The following is a 22,500-nucleotide window of genomic DNA, read 5'->3' as shown; positions in this document are numbered from 1 at the left end:
AAAGCCTGGTCAAATCTAAGATTATAAGCCAAACTTTGTTTTGATGAGATCATTAGTATGCCTGTAAGATGGTAAATTGTACTGAAAACACTATTTCAGGGCTGGGTTTTTTTTCGGAGATGAGTGATATATAGCTAAAAGAAATAGACTTTTGGCGTCTTTGATGTTGGTTTCTTCTCTGTTGTTCTAAGAACGTGTGTCTGATGACACGCCCCTTCAGCTCCGACCCTCCTCGCGCCCCCTAATTGGCGTAGAGGCGCGTCCCCCGGGTGGTGGATGGGGGAGCCTTCTCTACTAACTTCTGAGAGAAGGTCGCATCACTCTCGATGCCGTGAACCTAATTAGGATCTTTTTCTTGTTTCTTCTCTATTTCTGCCTCCCCAAAGTCCTTTTACTTTCCTTTTCTCACCCATAAAATTCTTCACTTATTACCCTTGTTAAGTGGTTCTTGTATAGAATATAGTCAATGTTTGTAAAGATTTTAGTCAAGCAGTATGTAAGAAATGTTTAGTCCTTTGTACTGGAAACTTGCATTCTCCCAGTAAGGTCATATATTGTACTACGTTGCAAGCCCCTGGAGCAATTTTTTGATTAGTGCTTTTGTGAACAAGAAACACTTTACAAGTGGCTCTATCCCATCTCCCCCCTTTCCCCTATCCCATCTCCCCCCTTTCCCTCGTCGCGATATAACCTTCGTGGTTGAAAACGACGTTAAACACCAAATAAAGAAAGAAAGAAAGCTCCGACCCTTCCTAATTATGTATACTCGTGTAAATATGCCACAGAAAAACCATAACAACTGTCATCACTCACAGTATTATTTTTAGACTCGCTATCCACTGATTTCCAAAGAACTGCTTCTGCACACACTGACTGCATGACGATTGTGAAATAACTTGATTCACACCTTTGTGTGTATATTATACATTTTAAACCTTCACGTCAACTTACTTACGAAGGAACAAACCTGGGGGAACATCAAAATAAACTGGCTGTGGTGTGACAATAGCGTTGAAACACGTCATCACTTGAATCATTTGTCATTGTATCTCACTTAAATAACAAGTTCAAGTTCAAGTTTTATTAGTCCATAACCCCTGGGGGCATTTTGAACAATAAATACAATCAATACAATCATAATATATACTAATATAGTAAATGAAAAAAATTAAAAAAATTATGAAAAACTGTTACAAATTCTATTAATAAAGTCCAAGATATTCTTTAGCAATTTCTTTTTCCTAGTAGCAAACAACTTTTTAAATTAAGTGCATTAAGTTTTTTCCAATAGTAAGGTGGTAACAACTCAGCTCTTTCTTCTTTGAAAAAATCACAGACAAATAAATAATGGAATTCATCACCTATATCTTGTGATACACATTTGGTGCAAGTTCTTTCTGACCTCGGGATGTTAAGATAACGTTCTTTCTGTACAGGCAAATTGTTATTTAATGTTCTAAACTTCATCATTGAAACACATTGCTGATATGGCAGGTGTGTGACATAGTCTTCACATGCAAAAATATCTTTAAACATTCGATAATTCCAAAAAAATTTTTTTTTTTCCAATTTCTGTAAACCATTTATGGATATACTGGTCATACAAGCTTCTTTTTACTTTCGTTTTAAACCATGCGCTTGAGTATCGAACATTTTCTTGAAAAGTCCAAAGGCCAGAGAGACCAATTTCATTTAAGGTTTTTTTCAATAAAACATAAATAATTAGATTCAATCATCTTGTTGATATACAATTTATAAGTAAAGCAATACACAATACTTGAAAATTTATTTTTATGAATAGGACTAATCAGTTTATACCAATAGCAAAGCATTCTACATTTCATATTAACATCTAGTGGATATCTTCCAAGTTCACCAAATATCATAGCATTTGGAGTTGATTTTCTTAGTTTGAAAACAATTTTATAAAAACGCAATTGAAGTTTAGTAGCAAGTTCACAGGAACCAAAACCCCATACCTCACATCCATATAATAAGATTGGAGCAATCATTTTATCGAACAGGTCAACTTGTATGTCCACAGGCAGTGACAATTGTCTACAAGTACGCAAGAGAACAAACATTGCCCTTGAGGCACGATCATATAGATTCTTCTGTGCGACTGAAAATTTATTATTATAATTAATTTTAAGGCCCAAGTACATTACATCAAACACTACTTCGATTAAATTGCCATTATACGTAAACAATGGTTTATTTCTAATTTTACCTCTGGAAAAAACTATATTTATTTATTTATTTATTTGTTGCTTAACGTCCAGCCGACTACGTAGAGCCATATCAGGACGAGGAAGGGGGGGATGAAGGGGGCCACTTGTCAAGCGATTCCTGTTTACAAATGCACTAACCCATTACTTGTGTCCCAGCAGGCTTTAGTAAAACCAAATTAATACCTACTGGAAGATTACCAGTTTCCAGTATGTTAAAATAGGCTTAACCTATCTACTGCTGGACTTACATCAGAACACTAACAGATTAAACTATACATGAATCACGAGACAAGCGGCAAGAGAAGAGATTTTTGGAAAAAATACAGGTGAATGAGCAAGAAGGCAGAAAAAAGAAAAGAATTCATGAAGAAAAAGAGAGCATGACAGGAAAGATGAACCAAAAATCTACCTAACAGCAAACTAGAAAGCTCCTGCGGTTCCAAAAACAGGAGGGGCCTTTAATTTCATAACCGCAGTGCCCCACTGCGGGAGGAAAAAACTATAACTTTCGTTTTGTTTACATTAATATTTAGACGCCATTTTAAACAGTATTCGTGCATTTTGTTTAAACATTCTTGCAGGTTTTTTTCAGACTCTGAGCAGATCACAGTATCATCCGCATACAGTAATAAAAACATTTGAAACAAAGCATTTACATCAGTATCATCCATTCCAACCACAATAGCCTCTCTTGACATAGATTGTAAACCATTACTGTTTTCCAACAGAAAAGGCTTTAGATCATTTAAAAATAGAGCAAAAAACAGCGGTGACAAGTTTTCCCCTTGTCTAACTCCACACAAACTGGGAAAATATCCAGAACACTCGCTATTAACTTTAACGCAAGACTTGGCATTTTCGTACATATTTCTTACAGTTTTTGAGTCACTTGAGAAAAAGTGACTCTATGTAATCGGTCAGTGTTAGTCTGTCCGGCCGGCCGTCCGGCCGGCCGTCCGGCCGGCCGGCCGTAGACACCACCTTAACGTTGGACTTTTCTCGGAAACTATCAAAGCGATCGGGCTCATATTTTGTTTAGTCGTGACCTCCAATGACCTCTACACTTTAACGATGGTTTCGTTGACCTTTGACCTTTTTCAAGGTCACAGGTCAGCGTCAAAGGAAAAATTAGACATTTTATATCTTTGACAAAGTTCATCGGATGTGATTGAAACTTTGTAGGATTATTCTTTACATCAAAGTATTTACATCTGTAGCCTTTTACGAACGTTATCAGAAAAACAAGGGAGATAACTAGCCTTTTCTGTTCGGCAACACACAACTTAACGTTGGGCTTTTCTCGGAAACTATAAAAGTGACCGGGCTCAAATTTTATGTGAACGTGACTCCCAGTGACCTCTACACTTTGACGTCTGCTTTGGTGACCTTTGACCTTTTTCAAGGTCACAGGTATGTCTTGAAGGAAAAAAATTGAAATATCATATCTCTGAAACTATTCATCGGATTTGATTCAAACTTTATAGGATTATTCTTTACATCAAATTATTTACATCTGTAGCTTTTTACAAACGTTATCGGAAACACAGGGGAGATAACTAGCCTTTCCTGTTCGTCAACACACAACTTAACGTTGGGCTTTTCTCGTAAACTATAAAAGTGACACAGCTCTAAGAGTAACAAATGTTAGTGTGTCTACTGTTAATATGATTGCTTCGAAAAAAAATTAATGATGCTAGTTTATGTGAATTAAGTTATTGATGGGGTTTGTTTATGTGAGATTAATGAGAGTATTTTTAATGCCAAGGTAAATATTTTGTTGCTCGATCCATGCAATCTCATTCTTCAGGTATGCATTGTGTTGTGAATAGCAATTTCTTCCTGTCCATCTGATGCCTCATATAATATTCAGAACTGCGAAAGTGACTCGATCGAGCGTTTGCTCTTCTTGTTAAAAACTTCCCATTAACATCAGAACTAACTAATTTCTCCCATAAAAATGCACGGCGAACTTTATTAAACGCTTTTTCATAGTCTACAAATGCACAACACAGTCGCTTCTTTTTGTTGAGAAAAAAATTTAATATACAATGCAAAGTAAAACAAGAGGCGAAGCCATCAAGGCTCACGTAAGAAATCGACAAACAGTAACACAAACTCAATCACTCCGTCACACATACACACACACACACACACACACACACACACACACACACACACACACACACACACACCCACACACAGAGAAAGAGCATAGGTGAAACTGTGCAAGAAAGCGAGACACTAGATCTAGATCTGTCTGTCTGCATGTAGCCTACTTACAGGGACACGACTGCCAACAGAGTCTCGGCCCGCTCAAAATAATAATGACCGAGACTTTCAGTACTTCCTTCGCGTGACGTCTAACCCTCTTACGTCATAATGTGACGTCAATGTAATGTGACGTCTTCAAATGTTGGAGTTTCTACCACAGACATACACACGCACAAACACACGCACACACACACACACACACACGCACAGACAGACAAAGTTACGATCGCATAGGCTACACTTACGTGAAGCCAAACATGGTCTAGTGTTGAAAAACCTGTGCGGAAACCTGTTTGTTCTTGACCTAATTTATTATTACTCTCCAAAAAATGTGATAACCTAGCATTTAAAATTGCACTGAAAAGTTTTCCGAAGCAACTGAGTATAGTAATTCCTCTATAATTTGTGGGGTCAGCTTGGGAGCCTTTATTTTTGTACAATGGAATAATTTCACCTACAGCCCATTGTGTTGGAACCTTTCCTGACTGCAAAACAACATTAAACAACAATACATAAATATCAATCATTCGATCATGTGACGCTTTTAAATACTCATTAATTATTTTATCCTGACCGCATGCCTTATTGTTTTTCAGCTTGTCTATACATTTGATAACTTCCTCCTTTGTAAAAGGCGCATTAAGAAATTCATTACTTGCTTCGTTTAAGGGTTCATTACTATCATCCATTTCATTTTCATCACACTCTTGTAGTTTAGTGAAATGTTCGAAAAACTCCGAACAAGTTGGATAGTTAATTTTGGAATTATTTTTTTTATTTTTATTTAGAAGATTCCAGTATAAGGTACCTCTGATCATTTGCATTCGGCATGTGTGCTTCCAAAAAGCACATTGCTGAACAGAAGAAAGGAGTAAAAGAATGAGGGAAAATTGTATTCGTCCCAAAGAATTTCCCCTAATAACTCACAATCTAAACATTAGGTGTTTTTTGGGATAAAATGTCGACAACCATTGCTGAAATATTGATTTCCCGAGATGAACTTTTAGCAGACCTTCCAAAGCACCAGTGCAGTCAAGATTAAGAAGGTGTGTATGTTTGTGACGTCACATGTACACGTGCAAATTATAGCGGAAGGGCCTCCTAATAATATGGATATGGACCACCTTTCGTTCTGACAAACTAATGGTGCCAGAGCGCCCAGACTAGTTTTATTCGCTGAATGCATCCTCTCTTGATAACTTGCACATGTCGAAAAAGTTGTGGACGCACAAAACCGTTCGGTTTTTTTTTCTCCCTTTTGTTTTTTTCACACTTTTAGCTTCGTTCACTCTAAATCTGACGCTTAAAATGGACCAATTTCTCTCCAAAGACAAAGCTATAAACACACAACAATTGCATTATAGGACAGCTAAGGCTGTATTCGCTACACTTTAGCAGTGTTGGCCCCGAGTTTCTGTCACAAACAAAAAATTATAGCAAAAACTCGAAGTATCTCTGTGTTCCCTAATATGGACCACCTTCAACAAATAGAAGAAAAGAAAAGATAAAGGACGGTTTCAGTCATTCTCAAGAAGCTTGCTGAAAATGACTTATAACTAGCCCTCGAGATTTCAAAAAATTATACTTCTTTACGTGATTAAACAAAGAGAAATACCTAATACACTGGACTCGCAACGAAATATACAAACAAATGACAATGAACAACGTTTCGACCTAAAGGTCTTCAACAGGTTAAAAAAAAAATGAAAACAACAATACAAAATATCAAAACGACTTATCAAAGATGGCGATGATGTCCTCCAAGCGCAAAGGAAGGGGGAAAGGGAGACAAACCAAAAAGAAAAATGAGCAATGAAAAATGAAACCAAAACGAAACAAATCAGAATAATAACGCTTGGAGGGCCTGAAGTTGAAAAAGAGAGAGAGAGAGAGAGAGAGAGAGAGAGAGAGAGAGAGAGAGAGAGAGAGAGAGAGAGAGAGAGAGAGAGTGTCAATAATACCTACACTAAACAAATGATAATCAATCAATCAATGAGGCTTATATCGCGCATATTCCGTGGGTACAGTTCTAGGCGCTCAGCAGTGATGCCGTGTGAGATGAAATTTTATACGGCCAGTAATTGCAGCCATTTCGGCGCATATTTACCTTTCACGGCCTATTATTCTAAGTCACACGGGTATAGGTAGACAATTATTAACTGTGCCATAGCAATTTTGCCAGGAAAGACCCTTTTGTCAATCGTGGGATCTTTAACGTGCACACCCAATGTAGTGTACACGGGGGGGAGTTCGGACACAAATAACAAATTGAAAAGTAAAATAAAAATAAAAAAATTGATGGGTTAGCAAAGGTGCCGACTGTGGACTTACACACACATACTCACACACACACATACATGCATGCATACACACACACACACAACCACATTTACACAGTATGCACACGCACACACACACACACACACACACACACACACACACACACGCGCGCGCGCGCATATATACAGGGTCATGATGAAGGGAATCATGGCATGATGTTGATGCCATCGGGACGAAGTGTGCCAAGCTTGCTGATGAGGTTCGACTCCCGGCGTTTGCGTTCAAAGTCATCACCAGTGCCTTGCCATAGGCAGAGCGCCTGGACATCAGCGGCAGAGTGACCGTCTGCACAAAAATGTAGTGCGGTGGTGCGCTATGTCTGCCAGATGTTCTCCGAGCCGAGTCTCGTATGTCTCGCCAATGTACAGCATGGCACAAGCCCCACACCTCATATCACGTTAGTGTTCTGACAGGTGAACGACCGACGCACTGTGAAGGATCCTTTCGGACCCTGCACGAGTGTTGCTACACTGAGGAAGGGGCAGGCCTTACAATTAGGTTTGGCACAGGAGACGGTACCCGAGATGGATGGACCCGGACGAAGGGATGAATGAACCAGCATGTCACGCAAATTGCGGTCTCTTTTGTATGCAAAGAGAGAACCTTTCTTGAAGGTGTCGGCAAACTTCGCGCTCTTGGCCAGGATGTGCCAGTTGGATCGTATGATCCTGCAGATGGGGACGGTGTGGGGGTGGAAGGTGATACAGACAGTGGGTCTGTCATTGACTGGTGGCGTGCTTTGCTCAAGGGCGGACTCATGGGTCTTTTTGCTGGCAAAAATATTAAATATTGTTTTAAACAGTTTCCTCTTGTGTTTCAAATACAGTTCTCGTCGAATCCAAACCTGTAAATCTGAAGCATATTTCAATTAGGCTGACTTGCATGGTAAGTTGCAAGTTGTATCATGTTATTTTGAAGAAAACAGGGCTTTTTACAGTGATTCTCGAAGGTCTCATCACTGGTCCATAGTAAGCGCCCAGGCGCCTAATATGGACCAGTTGTGATTGTTTTCTGTATTTTATTTTTAGCAAATCACTGTAAAAGCTAGTTCTCTCTAATTATTCTTCAATATTTACGAAAGAGAGAAACTACCAAACACAGAATGAAACAGCTTTGCAAAAAAACAAGCTAGTTAGCAGCGTGAAACAAAAAGTGGTCCATATTAGGGGCCCTTCCCCTATTAAGATGCACTATAACATGTTTTACTTACTTGCGATTAAAACTGTATAGTTGTTTTTTATGTCTTGCATATTTTCAAATGATTTAAATGAAACGCCCAAAGCGGCGACTTTGCTGGTATTGATATTTTAAAGAAACAAAAATACGTCATCACTACATAAATACGAACAACGTGACGTCATTTTAATTGACGTCAAAATTACCTTGCCTTTCCAATGATATGCCGTTAAAGAATGTCAGATAAGCGGTTCAACTTCTATGCCCGCTCAATGAACCCAACCCTCTAAACGGGAATAGTAAGCACAAAGAAGGAAAATACGCACACAAAACCACGTTTTTCTCAAAAGCGGTATAACGAAAAGCCCCAAGACTCTAGATTTAGAATACTATCGTTAAAATCTGTCAAAACAGTGTGGTAGCAACCCCAACCCCGTCGGGTTGACCCAAGTGGTCACTGGCCGACAGACTAATATGCATACATTTCGTCATCTGAAGTCCTAATGTAGTTTTTTCTTGAAGTTTTTAGGGAAACGTCAACAGTTTGTTTTGTTTCCAAAAAAAGTTTTTTTTTCAATATCATTTTCCACCAAGTATTGTCCACATTTACATTTAATTCGTTTTAAAAGGTCCTAAAGTACTTATTCTTGAAGTTTGAAGGGGGGGGGGGGGGGGTCAAAAATGACTTGTGGAGATGCATAGATGCATTCATTTATGCGTACATTTCGTTTTAAAAGGTCCTAGTGTTCTTATTTTTTAAGTTTCAAAGGAAGCGTCAAAACCTTTTTTTTATTTAGAATTGTTGTTTTAAATTTTTATTTTTTAGATCATTTGTCCAACAGATTTTGTGCACACATACATATATTTCGTTTTAAAAGGTTCTAACGTACTTATTCTTAAAGTTTGAAGGGGGGTGTCAAAACTGACTGGTGGGGGGTCAAAAGTGGCTAGCCCAGAATGACCTCGCGGTCAAAACTGACTATGTGTCAAAATGGCCTGTTACACCGAGCCAAACCCACATTTTTAAAAAAAACATTTATCATAAAGTCTTTTGAAATACAATCAAATGCATGAAACATGTCAATGGTAACCAAAAGACCTGGTTTATCTTGCACATTCATTTGATCTATGACGTCATCAATCAATCTTAACAAAGATGAAACTTGCCTCCCTTTAATATATCCAACCTGATCAGGATTAATCACATTATGTACAACTTTGTTCATGCGTAGAGCCAGATACTTCGCCAGTAATTTATAGTCAATGTTTGTCAGCGAAATTGGACGCCAATTATTTAAATTCATCTCTCGGAAGGTTTTTACCTTTATGAATTAACACAATGACAGCATATTTTGAGACACAGACAAACTACCATTATCAAATGCTGCTAAAAAAGAACGTGATATAAATATACTCACTCGAGACAAAAATACTTTAATAAATTCAATTGTAATGCCATCAGAACCTGGCGAAGAACCATTTTTCATTTGTTTTAGTGCGTGTAACAGTTCATTAGCAGTGTCACGTTTCAATATATTACAAAAGGTGATTGTGAACGGTTAGTTACTGCTAACTAACTAACCACACCATCCACTCTCGCAGTCATACAACAACGATAGAATCAACAAAAGTATAAGTTTCAGACGCCTGTTTATATACTATCTCGCCACCTCCCTCGAGACTTCACTCCAAAAGATGTTTTACGTTCAAAACGTAAAAATAGGTCACTGACAAAAAATGACAGTAAGTTTAGAAAATGATAATAACACGCTGATCCCGTGTATAGATAGAAAAGTTACTGATCTGCCAAAAAGCGCGAGTTATGCAGGACGTGTCACACACCCCACGTTGTCACCACTCAAATAAAATCACAGACATAACAGATGACTTGGTGGTAAGAAGGGTGCAATAAACATGGTGCACATAGCTTTTTGCCACTGAGTGGGCGACCCGTAAATAGTCTATCTCCAGAACTGCTCCGTTCCGTTGAATGAAGTGCCGGCTGGCGTGGAAACGAAGCAGGAATTAGTGGAGATATCAGGCGCCTCACTCAGTCGCTGAAGGTCCTCCCCGTAGTTACCAGCAATGGTAAGTGTAAAGTGGTAGGACGACGACAGCAACAGCCAATCACCAGGTTACCAGGTTACAGCATACGGATGTTCCGGTTACAGCATACCCGCAACACCGCACTCCCGCAAGGATAAGTAGGTAAGAAGGCTGCAACAAAAAGCATCGGTGCACTAAACATTCCACGCTACCCTTCACACTCCACCTTTAAACATGTCACTCTTCTATATTTCATAGAGCACGTGGGCCTGCACAAACGAACTTTTAAAACAACAAATCAGCTATTTTCCTTCCTTCTCTCCATATCTGCAAAAAACATATACAGATTATTATTTTAGCGTCACAAAGAGCAAATTATGCGCTAACTTGGACAGAACAACAGAGAGTATTCCATTCCACAAACACAGACTCGTCAACAGCGTTAAATAAAAAACGTTCGCGCTGGACCCGAGTACTCTTCAGACTGGCTCGCTCGCTCCCCCAGTATGAAATGAAAGTTTTTGTCTTGTGCACGTGGATTAAAAAAAAAATTTATTTATTTTTTACAATTAAACAAATTATTAGAGTAAAACAAGAGGCGAAGCCTTCAAGGCTCCCGTAAGAAATCAACAAACAGTAACATAACACAAACTCACTCACTCCGTAACACACACACACACAAACACACACACACTGACACACACACACACACACACACACGCACACAGTTAAAACTAACGCATCATATCAACTCCATGTATAATTTTCAAAAGAAGGCAAACATAAAATGACTAGGGTAATGGGTTAGGTACCTGCCATGTGGGCACTTTTTCCACTGCTGTCCTCAGTCCTATACTTTTCATCAAGACTTGTCACCATGCCGAGTAGATCTAAATTCGGAAGTCTTCATGTGGCTGAGGCATATATCTGACATAGCGTCGATCTTGTTGTAGGTTAACCTCCTTTCTGAAACAAATGGCAAAATGCGATTAGTTATGATGACTACAACCTACACAAATATAAACAGTGTTTTGAAACAGAATAGTCAGGTTATACAAGCCACTTTACCTATGCAGCATGGTAACCCTACAATATGCGAAACATGTCGACTGCAGCAGCCTGGTTCTTAAAATAATTCTGACGGTCAACACAGCCAGAAATGCCAACAAAGACAAGAAAGCTGTTGCAAGGTAAGCTTACCAAACGTTACATAGCGAATCATATGATAGTGCGTAAACAGCAAACAGTAGATCTACAATCAAAGAGAGAATCGAGTCTGGAATGAAACGCGATACAGATCTAGCATTCAAAAACTGTCTTTCACGTTCAAGGAAGTTGTTGCAAAGTACTTAAGACTTACTAAATTGTACAGACAAAACCATGACAGTGCATGTTTTGAATCTGAGGAAAAAATCGTGATCATTTTGACTTTGAGAACAGATTCATTCCGTTTCCTTATATCTGCATGTTCAAGTAAATGGTGGACAGTTTTTTTCGGGCAGAGTAAACTTAACTTGAGACTCTACTGCAAGTCTTGAAATTCACATAAATCGAACCACGAGCAAAGACATCCAAACAATACAGGCACTTTAGATCAACTCATTTCACTAGAGGTAACTGCCTAGCACTGTGTTTGACATCCGTGTCTGCTGAAATAAAAAGAAATTAAAACAAAACGGATTAACAGTAGGTGACACGTTATCAGAGTGGAAGACACTAGATCTGTCTCTGAACTTACCGGGATACGGCTGCAAGATCGACACTGACTGCCGCGCTTTCGACAGCTCTTCCTCGCGTGGACATTGGAAACACGCTGTGCAGATCAAATTGTAGGAAATCTCCCTTTGGTATCTTCTTTATTTACTTTTCTGGAGCTTAGAAACCGAACAACATGTTAATCGTCTTCCCCGGCGAATCGGCGAGGTGAGAACTGGACCACAATCCTTCGCGCGACCCCTGACCTGATCTTGACACCTGACCTGCCGTCTACATACCAAACACGACACAAACCAGTCAACTGCTTGTACCCCTTCAAAACCCCCCACCACCCGTTTTCTTTGGATACACGCTTTAACTACACACATGCCGACACAATGTTGATCATTGCTTCAATAATTTGAAGATGGTGCTTGAAAATTAACCACGTGAAATGAGTATTTCGGTGTTTAGCCAAAAATGTTAAAGTTTCTACCACAGACATACACACATACATACGCACGCACGCACAGACAGACACAAGTTAGCATCGCATAGGCTACACTTACGTGAGCCAATAAAACATTAAAACGTTCATAATAAACAATAGTAAACAAGAATTAAAAAAGAAAGAAAAAAAAAGACCGCCCATGCCGGGAATCGAACCCGGATCAATTTGGCCATAGGCGGACGTGCTTTCCACCAAGCCACCAATTCTGACAATTTTGCCAGTGAACTCAAAAGCCTAGAGGCAGGTTTCATGGTATTAGGCCATTTTGATAGTCTCAGATTTGCTTAGTCTTTTAAATCCATATCTGTGAGAATCTGCTGTATTTGTTGTATTAACATGCAAACTAGTTGTTGTTTAAATACTTTTTTGAAAATAAAAGTTGAAATTTTTGATAATGTGTTTATTTATGTGCGTGTGAATGGTGGCGATCGTCAAAATACGGACGGATGAATTTACTTTTGCCACAGCATCACTAAACAAAGAACTAAATTCCAACACACACATGCACAAGTATCAATGCTGTGGTGGTTGAGAGTGCCAGAACACATTGAAATGATTGTTTTTCAACAACAATCGATATCCATAACACAAATTCTAACTTATACTAGCTCCGCAAAAAAAATGTATGGGGATTCGGATCTGTCCGTCCGCATAGCGATATCAAGAGCATCGAAACTAATTGTGATTTCACAGGACAAAAACACAAGTTTACCTAATTTTGTATACTGTAAATACAAGTTTGTGCACCCTTGAAGTGAGTTATAATGTTGCCGAGGTCAATTTGCCCTTGATCGACGCACGGTGACCCGAGTTTCAAAGTTGCGATCCAGTCCGTCTAAACAATGTAACGATCGCCACATTTTTCTTTTCATTCAAAAACTAACCGTTTGGGGAGGAAGTGACCTCACGTTGTTTTACGTTGACGCTCGCGCTCGACAGAAAAAGACCGCAACAGTTTTTCAGTTAAAAAAATCGCAAAGTAATTACATTTTCTGAGGTTTTCTAGTGTCCGTCTAGTAACAATCGCCACTCTAGCGATCGCCACTGAGTGTTGAAGTCACATTTAACTCCATTTTCGACTGTTTTAAGAAACTATTTTGACGCTCAATCGTCACGTTTCAGTGTCGAAACACGTACTGTGCATTTGCAATCAGCCGGTGTGTCCAAACTGAAATGCGAGTGATGCCTCGATTTGTGGCGATCGCTCACGTGGTTGACGGACAGAAATACCTTCTTAGGGGGTAGGGGAACAGTTACTCCTCCATACAATAATGGTGTTTACAAATGATTGCAAACTTGTCTCTTTATAAACTGTTCAGACATGTCTTCTCTTCAATAATTTTCAGTTTTGCTCGGTTTGTTAATCAGGAGCACCCTGCAGTAAATGTTTCATCTGTGACAATGCTCGAAATGTTGACGTAATTCCAATGACCATATCCTTCTCTTGTTACCTCATCTAGCCAAAACCATTGAAGATAGAAAGACATTTATTGAACAAACTAGATGCACAACACCAGTCTTAACACGTTTTGGTCTTACATGTATATGAAAATATTGATGGCCATGGAATGGTTTGAAAAAAAAGACGGTTTTTTTCCTTCAAAACGGTCTAGGTCTGCCGGAAGTCGTATTTTTTCAAACCATTCATTTGAGAATCAATATTTTGATATACATACAAGAACAAAACTTGTTAAGAATGATGTGGGGCATATTTTTTGTTCAATAAATGTCTTTCTATCTTCAACGGTTTTGGCTATATGAGCTATATGCATGCATAGGATGACCGTATTGCTTTTTTTGCGTTTTCAGGGTATGCCGCTTTGCGCCTGGTTTTTAGATATAAATAAGGACCAGGACTATAAAAACAATTACTGTTTTTAGTTGTAACAAACTCACTTTGTTGGAAAAACATGTCCTTTGAATTGTGTGCCAACATTTATTTTGTAGAATTTGAGTGTGTAAATAGTAAATTGCCGAACACAATACTGTGGGGCGGGGATATAGCTCAGTTGGTAGCGCGCTGGATTTGTATTCAGTTGGCCGCTGTCAGCGTGAGTTCGATCCCAGGTTCGGCGGAAATTTATTTCAGAGTCAACTTTGTGTGCAGACTCTCTTCGGTGTCTGAACCCTCCCCCCGTGTACACTACATTGGGTGTGCACGTTAAAGATCCCACGATTGACAAAAGGGTCTTTCCTGGCAAAATTGCTTAGGCACAGTTAATAATTGTCTACCTATACCCGTGTGACTTGGAATAATAGGCCGTGAAAGGTAAATATGCGCCGAAATGGCTGCAATCTACTGGCCGTATAAAATTTCATCTCACACGGCATCACTGCAGAGCGCCTAGAACTGTACCCACGGAATATGCGCGATATAAGCGTCATTGATTGATTGATTGATTGAAACCTGCCTAGACTCCTAACTTTCTCGTTCAGCACGCGAAGTGGCACGCACGCAAAGCGTGTCGCTGGCTGGCTGGCAGTTCTCTCAACCGAACAGCTGTTCTATCCCACCGGAAAATCCGCCCACCGGTAAGAGTCGTTTTAGTGGATTATTTCGCATTTAGGTCCCAGGTAACATTATGAAGTTTTAATACGATCAATCGGACCTATTATCAAGTTAGTGTATCAACTTTTGAACGAACTGCGCCCAGTAGTTTCCCAGCAATAAGCTGTTAAGTCCAGACAGACAGACAGACAGACACACAATTAAAGTCTGCTGGACCCTCCTACTGCGTACTCGGGGATAATGATTTATTACCTCAACAGCCTAATGTAAGTAGCTCTCCTTTAAGCGAATCCGCTCCCTTTTGAATGGCTTCCGCCCGTCGACGAAAATACCGCCATCCCCTTCTTGCGCTGAATTACTTTATGCGTAGGAAAACTCCCCCGCTCAGCCAAGAATCAAAACCTGACAACCTTGTCGTCAGCACAGGTAAAACAGCGAAAAGTGTCCTCTACTTCGTAGTTCTTAAAGCCCTACTGTACTTGCAGAACGGCACGTTGACATACAATAATATATCACCACGTGTAGAAGACCATCTAACTTTAGGATGGAGGAAGAACGATCCTTCTCTGTCGCTGCCATGTGTTCAAGTGTCCTTTCATGTCTTCCCCAAACAACCTTGAAAACATCACGTGACTCCACGTGTCCCGTATCCAGTTCAGTCACAGTACCTCGTAGCCCCAGGTTTTTTTTTTCTTTTTTTTTTTTTTCTCTTTTTTTTTTTTCTTTTTTTTTTAAATCTCAGTTGCATGCAGGCTGCTTCAACCCTTTCTTTTTTGCCCTTTTTTTTTGTTTTTGTTTTGTTGTTGTTGGCGGGGAGCATCCTTCATCATTGATTTTTTTATTTTTTTTAATTTTTTTTAAGTAATGTTTTTACTATAACATTAACATTACTATATCTAAATGTATTTTAAGCAACTTTTCTATATAACAATTCCCTCTCAAAAATGCATACAATATCCAGAGGGGAGCCATATCTATAAATACCAACACACATTTTGGCTATCACAATCAAATAATTCACATAACTTATTAGTGCCTTGGTACTTTGTGAATTTTCAAATACGCCCAAAAAAACTTCCTTTACGGTAATTTTAATAATCATATTATATTTACAATTCACTTTATCCTCAACACATTTCCAAATGGACATAATTTTCGGGCAAAAGTAAAAAAAATGTTCAATATAATCAATTTCGTTCTCACAGTGAGTACAGCAATTACTCACGGAAATGCCTATTTTATACAATAAAATATTTGTGGGGTAAATATTGTGCAATATTTTCCAATGCAACATTCGCAATCTTGTTTCAGTGGCTACTTTGTTTACCATTAACCATTGCTCTTTTCCCGGCCTGAAATCAAATTTATGTTCCCAAAATTTAACTACAACCGGCTCCACATATTTTTCCTTTATAATTAATTTGCGAAATTGACAAGGCTTACTCAGGTTCTTTAAATCGTTGAATCCACATACATTTCCATTTGCAGAGCGTAGTGTTGCTGCTTTAACTGCTGTACAAATCACCCTATATTCAAAGAATCTTGTGGGCTTACATCCAACCTTCTGCTGCATAATATTAAAGGGCACAATCTCATTACCAACATATACATCCTTTACTCGACAAACGCCTGCTTTAATCCAGTCGCTAAAAAACAGGGTTTGGCCGCAATAGATTATATCCTTGCTGTTCCATAAACACGTATCACTTAATAACATGTCTCCACCTACTGCTCTCTGAATCATGTCCTTATTTTTCAACCAACAAATTAAAACTTGTTTCCAAAATACATTTTTAATTAATCCCAATCCTTTAAAAATTTTTACCGTGGTGTTAGATTGGAAGCAACACAACCTTTCACCAAGCTTCGAAAACATATGTATCGGTATCTGTTTCCATCTTTCCTGCTTTTCGTTCAATAAATTTGCCGCCCAGGACAACAAACAAGAGGACTGCATATCAATGACATCAATCATTTTTAAACCCCCATCAGGAAACTCTTGACACATCACTTTTCTTTTAACTTTCTCAAATGCCTTAGTGTTTGAAAATCGTTTTTTCCAAATAAATCTGTAAAACATAGTATTTATCTCAGTCAATACCTTTTCGGGTATTACCAGTGCTTGCAACGGATAAATAATCTGCGATAACAAAAGAGATTTCACTATGCATATTTTCCCCATGATACTACAATTTCGTTTAAACCATTTTACAATGTTGCGTCGTATATTTTCAATACGGCTTGTCCAGTTTTCTTCAATCTCAGAGACCGATGAGGAGCTACTGAAATAAATTCCCAAAATCTTCACTTTTGTAGTCCACCTTAACCCGCACTCATTTTCATTACCATATTTATTACTGCCCAAGGCCATGATTTCAGTTTTTTGTCTATTCATTGCCAAACCAGAGAATTTGGAAAAATAGGTAACAAGGGTTAATGCGTTTTTTAACTCATCCATATCGTTCAGAAATAGGGTCACATCATCAGCATATAATAATATCTTAAAGAACATATCATAATTATCATTAGTTTCTTTTGGCAGAGGCAGACCCTTAATTGAACCATCATTTCGAATTTTCAAGGCCAACAATTCTAATGCAAGGATGAAGGCCATCGGTGAAAAAGAACAGCCCTGTCTGATACCTGCGTTCAATTCAATACATTCCGATAACCAGCCCATAAAATTGATACAACTTTCCGATTTATACAATAGAATCTCTACCCATCTTACAAAGACGGCACCAAAGTTAAATCGTTTAAAAGCATACACAATATACTCTTTGGAAATCGTGTCAAATGCAGCTTTATAGTCCAGTGCTACAAGGAACCCAGGTCTATTATATTCGTTTACATACGACACTAAATCGTCTATTTGCCGGATCGCTGAACTAATGGTTCGACCCTTCAAAAAACCATACTGATCTTCACCAATAATATCTAAAATGACTTTAGATAGGCGAACTGAAAGAGTCTTCGCCAATATTTTATAATCAGTGTTTAATAGTGAAATCGGTCGCCAATTATTAAGGTCGTCCCTTGGTAACTGTTTACCCTTATGAATTAATATCATTATTGCCCGTTTTTGTGTGACGGTTAATTCTCCCTTTAAAAAAGATGCATGAAAGGAGTTCAATACCATGTGTTTTATTTTACACCAGAAGAACTTCATAAAGGAGGTTGTAATACCATCACATCCAGGGGAGGAACCGTTTTTCATATTTTTTAAGGATGTCGACAATTCTGTTAAATTGATCGGACTATCAATTCCAGTCTTCTGCTGTTCTGTTAATTGAGGGACTTCAACACCATCCAAAAACTGTTCAACCAAACTTTCATCAAACTCAATATTTTTTTCGTATCTCCTTCTAAAAAACTGGACTTGTTCAGTCAAAATATCATCCTGATTTGTTATCACCTGACCATCTGCTTTAGCAAGACGATCCATAATTTTCGCGTTCGAGTGTGTTTTTTCCATATTGAGAAAATACTTTGTATTTTTTTTCTCCTTCTTCAATAAATTTAATTCGGGACCTAGTTTGGGCTCCCTTAGCTTCCTGTATTGAATAAATTTCCAGTTCAGCTTTTACTTTATCTTTTTCCATCAACAATTCGTTATTATCTTGATCTAAAACAAGGGCTTTGTCAATCCTATTCAAATTTTCCAACAATTCCCCATGTCTATTAAACTTACATCTATTTTTTTCCTTACTGTACCGAATACAAAATTCTCTTATTTTAATCTTACACAAGTCCCATTTTACGTGATCCTCCCTTATTTCATCTTGTATCTCAAATTCTTCCAACATCAGATTCAATTCATCAACAAAGATATGATCCTTTAACAAACTATCATTAAATTTCCAATATGATGGACCACGCTGAAATGAACATAATTTATATGTTATGTTAACCGACCTATGGTCGGATTGTGCAACGGAACATATATTACAGTCTCTAATATTATTTAGCACAGAGTCGGAAACACAAAATGTAATCCAATCTGCGAGCAATGAAAGGATTTTTTCTTGACCACGTAAATTCCCTTTCCTGTGGCCAGAATAACCTCCACATATCATTTAACTCACTATTTTCCAAGAACTTTTTAAAGCGATTAACATCCCCCACATTATGTTTTTCTCCACTAATAATGTCTTCTTCATTATCAATTACGCAGTTAAAATCTCCACACACTATGTAGTTCAACATATTCAGCGACTGAATGTGCTTTTCCAACTTTTCAAAAAAATGATATTTGTCTTTACCAATCGTTGGAGCATATACATTCGAGATACAAACGTCCTCATTCTGCAGAGAAATTCGTACCGTCAAAATCCTGCTATTTCGATAAATACACGTCACAGGATACTGAAAACTCTTTTTAATAAAAATGATTTGTCCCATACTGTGTTTTGTACCACAACAATAAAACATTTGACCTCCCCATTCTTTTTCCCAAACTGTAATATCGGTTTCATGTACATATGATTCCTGCACACAAATGATATCGAACGATAGTTTCTTTAAATATCGAAAAAAAGTCTTCCTCTTTGTCGTATTTCTCAGTCCATGAATATTAATACTTGTTATCTTTAAATCATCCATGATGACATATCAACATTGATTTCAGTCGAGTCGTATTCAAAAATCAGAGTCCATAGAGCGTAGCCAGGTCGTTTCCTCCAAAATCCGTCCAGTTGGCGCCAGCCAGGGGCTAGGTGATCTCGGCTGCAACGTCACACTGCTCCTCGAGAGATGATGTAGTCGGGCCAAGGGGTAGGTCATCCCGTCTAGCAGCCTTGGCTGCATCGTTGTCCACAGGGGAGCTAAGCGGGCGCTTTTCTCTCGGGCAGGACTGGGACCTGTGAAAGGCAAGTTTCGACTGCTTGATTGCACGCGTGGGACGAGACGATGGTGTTTCAGGGGTAGAGAACTGGGTCGCTGCCGCGCTGGCGCCGTCTTCAGCAGAGTCTTCAGACGGGGACACTTCCGCGGGGAGCTGCTCCGAAGCAGGTGCCTGAGCCTCCCTGACGTCACGTAGGAGGGAGCAGGAGGGGTGGCCACTCTTGTGGCCGGTACGACGGCAGGTCTTGCAGACAACTTCCTCGGGGCACGAGGAAGCGTAATGCCCCTTGACGAGGCATCGAGAACAAGTGGTGTGTTCTGGAGAGAATTTTTGTTCTCTGTGGTACAGAGAAGCTGTCGCCGAGCCAATGTTTATCTTGGTGGGGAGGGGCTGGTCAGGGATTTTGGATATAGACAAATCTTCTCCCCGTGAGCCATCTTGTTAGTCCCCCCCTCTCATCCCTGTCCTTTTCCATCATTAGTTTGGATTGAGGTTTACAACCCATCTGGACCACTTTCTTTTCGATCTCATCGTTGCTGTAACTGATGGGGATGTTGCCGATAATGAGTTTGGTGGTCTTAACTTCCTCGTCACCGTCTGCGGATCGTACGATAAAGGGATTTTTGTCAAAAGGGGAGACGGTAAGACCTCGTAGTTGAATACCTTTCAACAGAAGCTCGATGCGAGCTTGATTGTTTTTTGGGTATACGCGCCATAGACCCCCAATGCGTTGGGCGCCTATGACCGTACCATAACCGCAAGTTTTTTCACCCGCTGCACATAATTCGCGCACTGAGAACTGTGAGTCAGAGTCCTGCACGGCGGGCAGGTTTTTACAAGGTATAAACACTGAGAACTGTGAGTCAGAGTCCTGCACGGCGGGCAGGTTTTTACAAGGTATAAACACTGGGGGTGTACCCCTGTCTTGGTTCTGTGACGCCGCAGAACCGGTCGCCATGGTTGAAGCACAACACGCGTAGAACACAGAGCAATTCAAATAAAATCAACTCACGTTCAGTTTGTAGAGAAGATGAAGATGAAGAAACACCAGCAACAATAGGCCCACAACAGGCACACATACACACACACACACACACAAATACCACCGGAGACAGACCACAGCACTTTGGACGGAATTAGTGCATGGGGCCAGGAAAAACAGTGCACAGAGAGAATAAACCTGGGTGAAACTCCAGGCCTGTATATCCAGAGCACTAGCGTATCCAAAAAGCTAGTGTCAGTCCAACACTCACACAAAAAACACACAAAAAACAACGGTTAACAGTGGGCTGCACGGAGCGAAAAGAGACGCGACCTCTCGTCGCGAAAATCGCTCACTGACTGTAGCCCCAGTTGATTTCGCCAAGCAAGCACAATCACGCACGTGGAACCCCTGTATCAAAATATCACCTCTCGCATGCCAGCCAGACATGGAGGAAAACGTATTTCCCGTGTTAAGCTCGGTCAGCAGAAAATAGCCCGTACAAGCACATGCGCTTTTCGTGGCAATTTGAGAAAGGCACCCCACAGAGTGTTCCTTTCTCGATCCATGTCATTAAATCGTGCAAGCAGTTAGAGAACCCTCGCAGCTGTTCTTATCTTCGTCGGAAAGAGAAGGAACGCTGCAGCCTTGCAAAAAATCGTCCACATTACCAACATTATCTACTATATCTATTTTCTTTGTATACAAATTCATAAAATATTTTTTTTGCACACTGTGTATTTGTTTTTGATCTGTACACACTCGCCCTTCATCATCTTTCACGCGATCCATAACATTTGCATTTGCGCGTGCTTTTTCCAAACTCAAGAAATATTTTGTGTTTTTCTCCCCTTCCTCGACCCATTTAGCGCGAGCTCTAACCTGAGCGGCTTGTGCCATTTTTATTTCCATTAACTCAAGTTGCATGTTTACGTGTTCACACTTTGCTTAGGTGTCATTACAGTGAGAATTCTTACTCAAGTAAACGTCTAAATCATTCAGTTTCTTACACAAATCTGCAACTTCATATCTCCTTTGACACTGTTTATTTTTGCTATAATTAATGGTAAACTCTCTTATTTTAACTTTTAACATTTTCCGATCCCGTTGACAATCCAATTCTTCGCTACAAAATCCTTCAATAAAAAAATTCATTTCATTAACATAATCAATATCTCCCAACATCAAATTATTAAACTTCCAATAACCTTTGCCTCTTACAATCTCACTTACTTTCAATCGAACCAGGCACCCTCTATGGTCTCAAAAAGGAACACTGACCATGCCACAATCAAAGTTCAAATCAAAAATACCGGAGCTAACCAAAATGTAATCAAGTCGTCTGGCAATAAACGGAGTCTTTCTTGACCAGGTGTTCGTCACCAAGTTACTTCATCGTGACAACCGCCGCCCCCTCCCCCTTTCCTTCCCCTTCCTCCTTAAATCAAGAAGGTCTTTGTAAGAGAGTTTGGCCGGCAGTACACGAGCAAACTTAAATGTTGAGTTTTCTACTACGTATGTAATTGTATTTGTAGATTTGAACTGTGCACTGTGACCTAAGGTCTTCATAGTCCCAGAACATGGTGCGGGTCTGATTGACCCACGTCAAATAACAAGGTCACAGTGAGCTTGCAGTTCGGTAAAAGAACGCAACCACTTGCTTAAATATTTAAAATATCCATATTTTTAGAGTTTGATCATTTCGAGGCATAGCCCAAGTCTTGGTGACTCGTTAAATTTCAAAATGAGGTCAATTATCGAAATGTTTTCAAGCTAGATCTTTGAAACTGTTGAATTGAACAGGTCTAGATGTGTGTGTGTGTGTGTGTGTGTGTGTGTGTGTGTGTGTGTGTGTGTGTGTGTGTGTGTGCGTGTGTCTGTGTGTGTGTGCGTGTG

General features: G+C 39.4%; 1 protein-coding gene across 4 annotated transcripts in view; it reads left to right on the top strand.

The window, feature by feature from the left end:
• The window catches only part of LOC138970624 (uncharacterized), a 425,184-nt gene that overhangs the window by 335,904 nt on the left and 66,780 nt on the right, over nucleotides 1-22,500 (top strand). The window lies entirely within an intron of this gene.

This window comes from Littorina saxatilis, linkage group LG7 (assembly GCF_037325665.1).
Source record: "Littorina saxatilis isolate snail1 linkage group LG7, US_GU_Lsax_2.0, whole genome shotgun sequence".
NCBI lineage: Eukaryota > Metazoa > Mollusca > Gastropoda > Littorinimorpha > Littorinidae > Littorina > Littorina saxatilis.
Note: the sequence above shows the minus strand (reverse complement) of the source record. Positions and strands in the feature narration are given on the sequence as shown.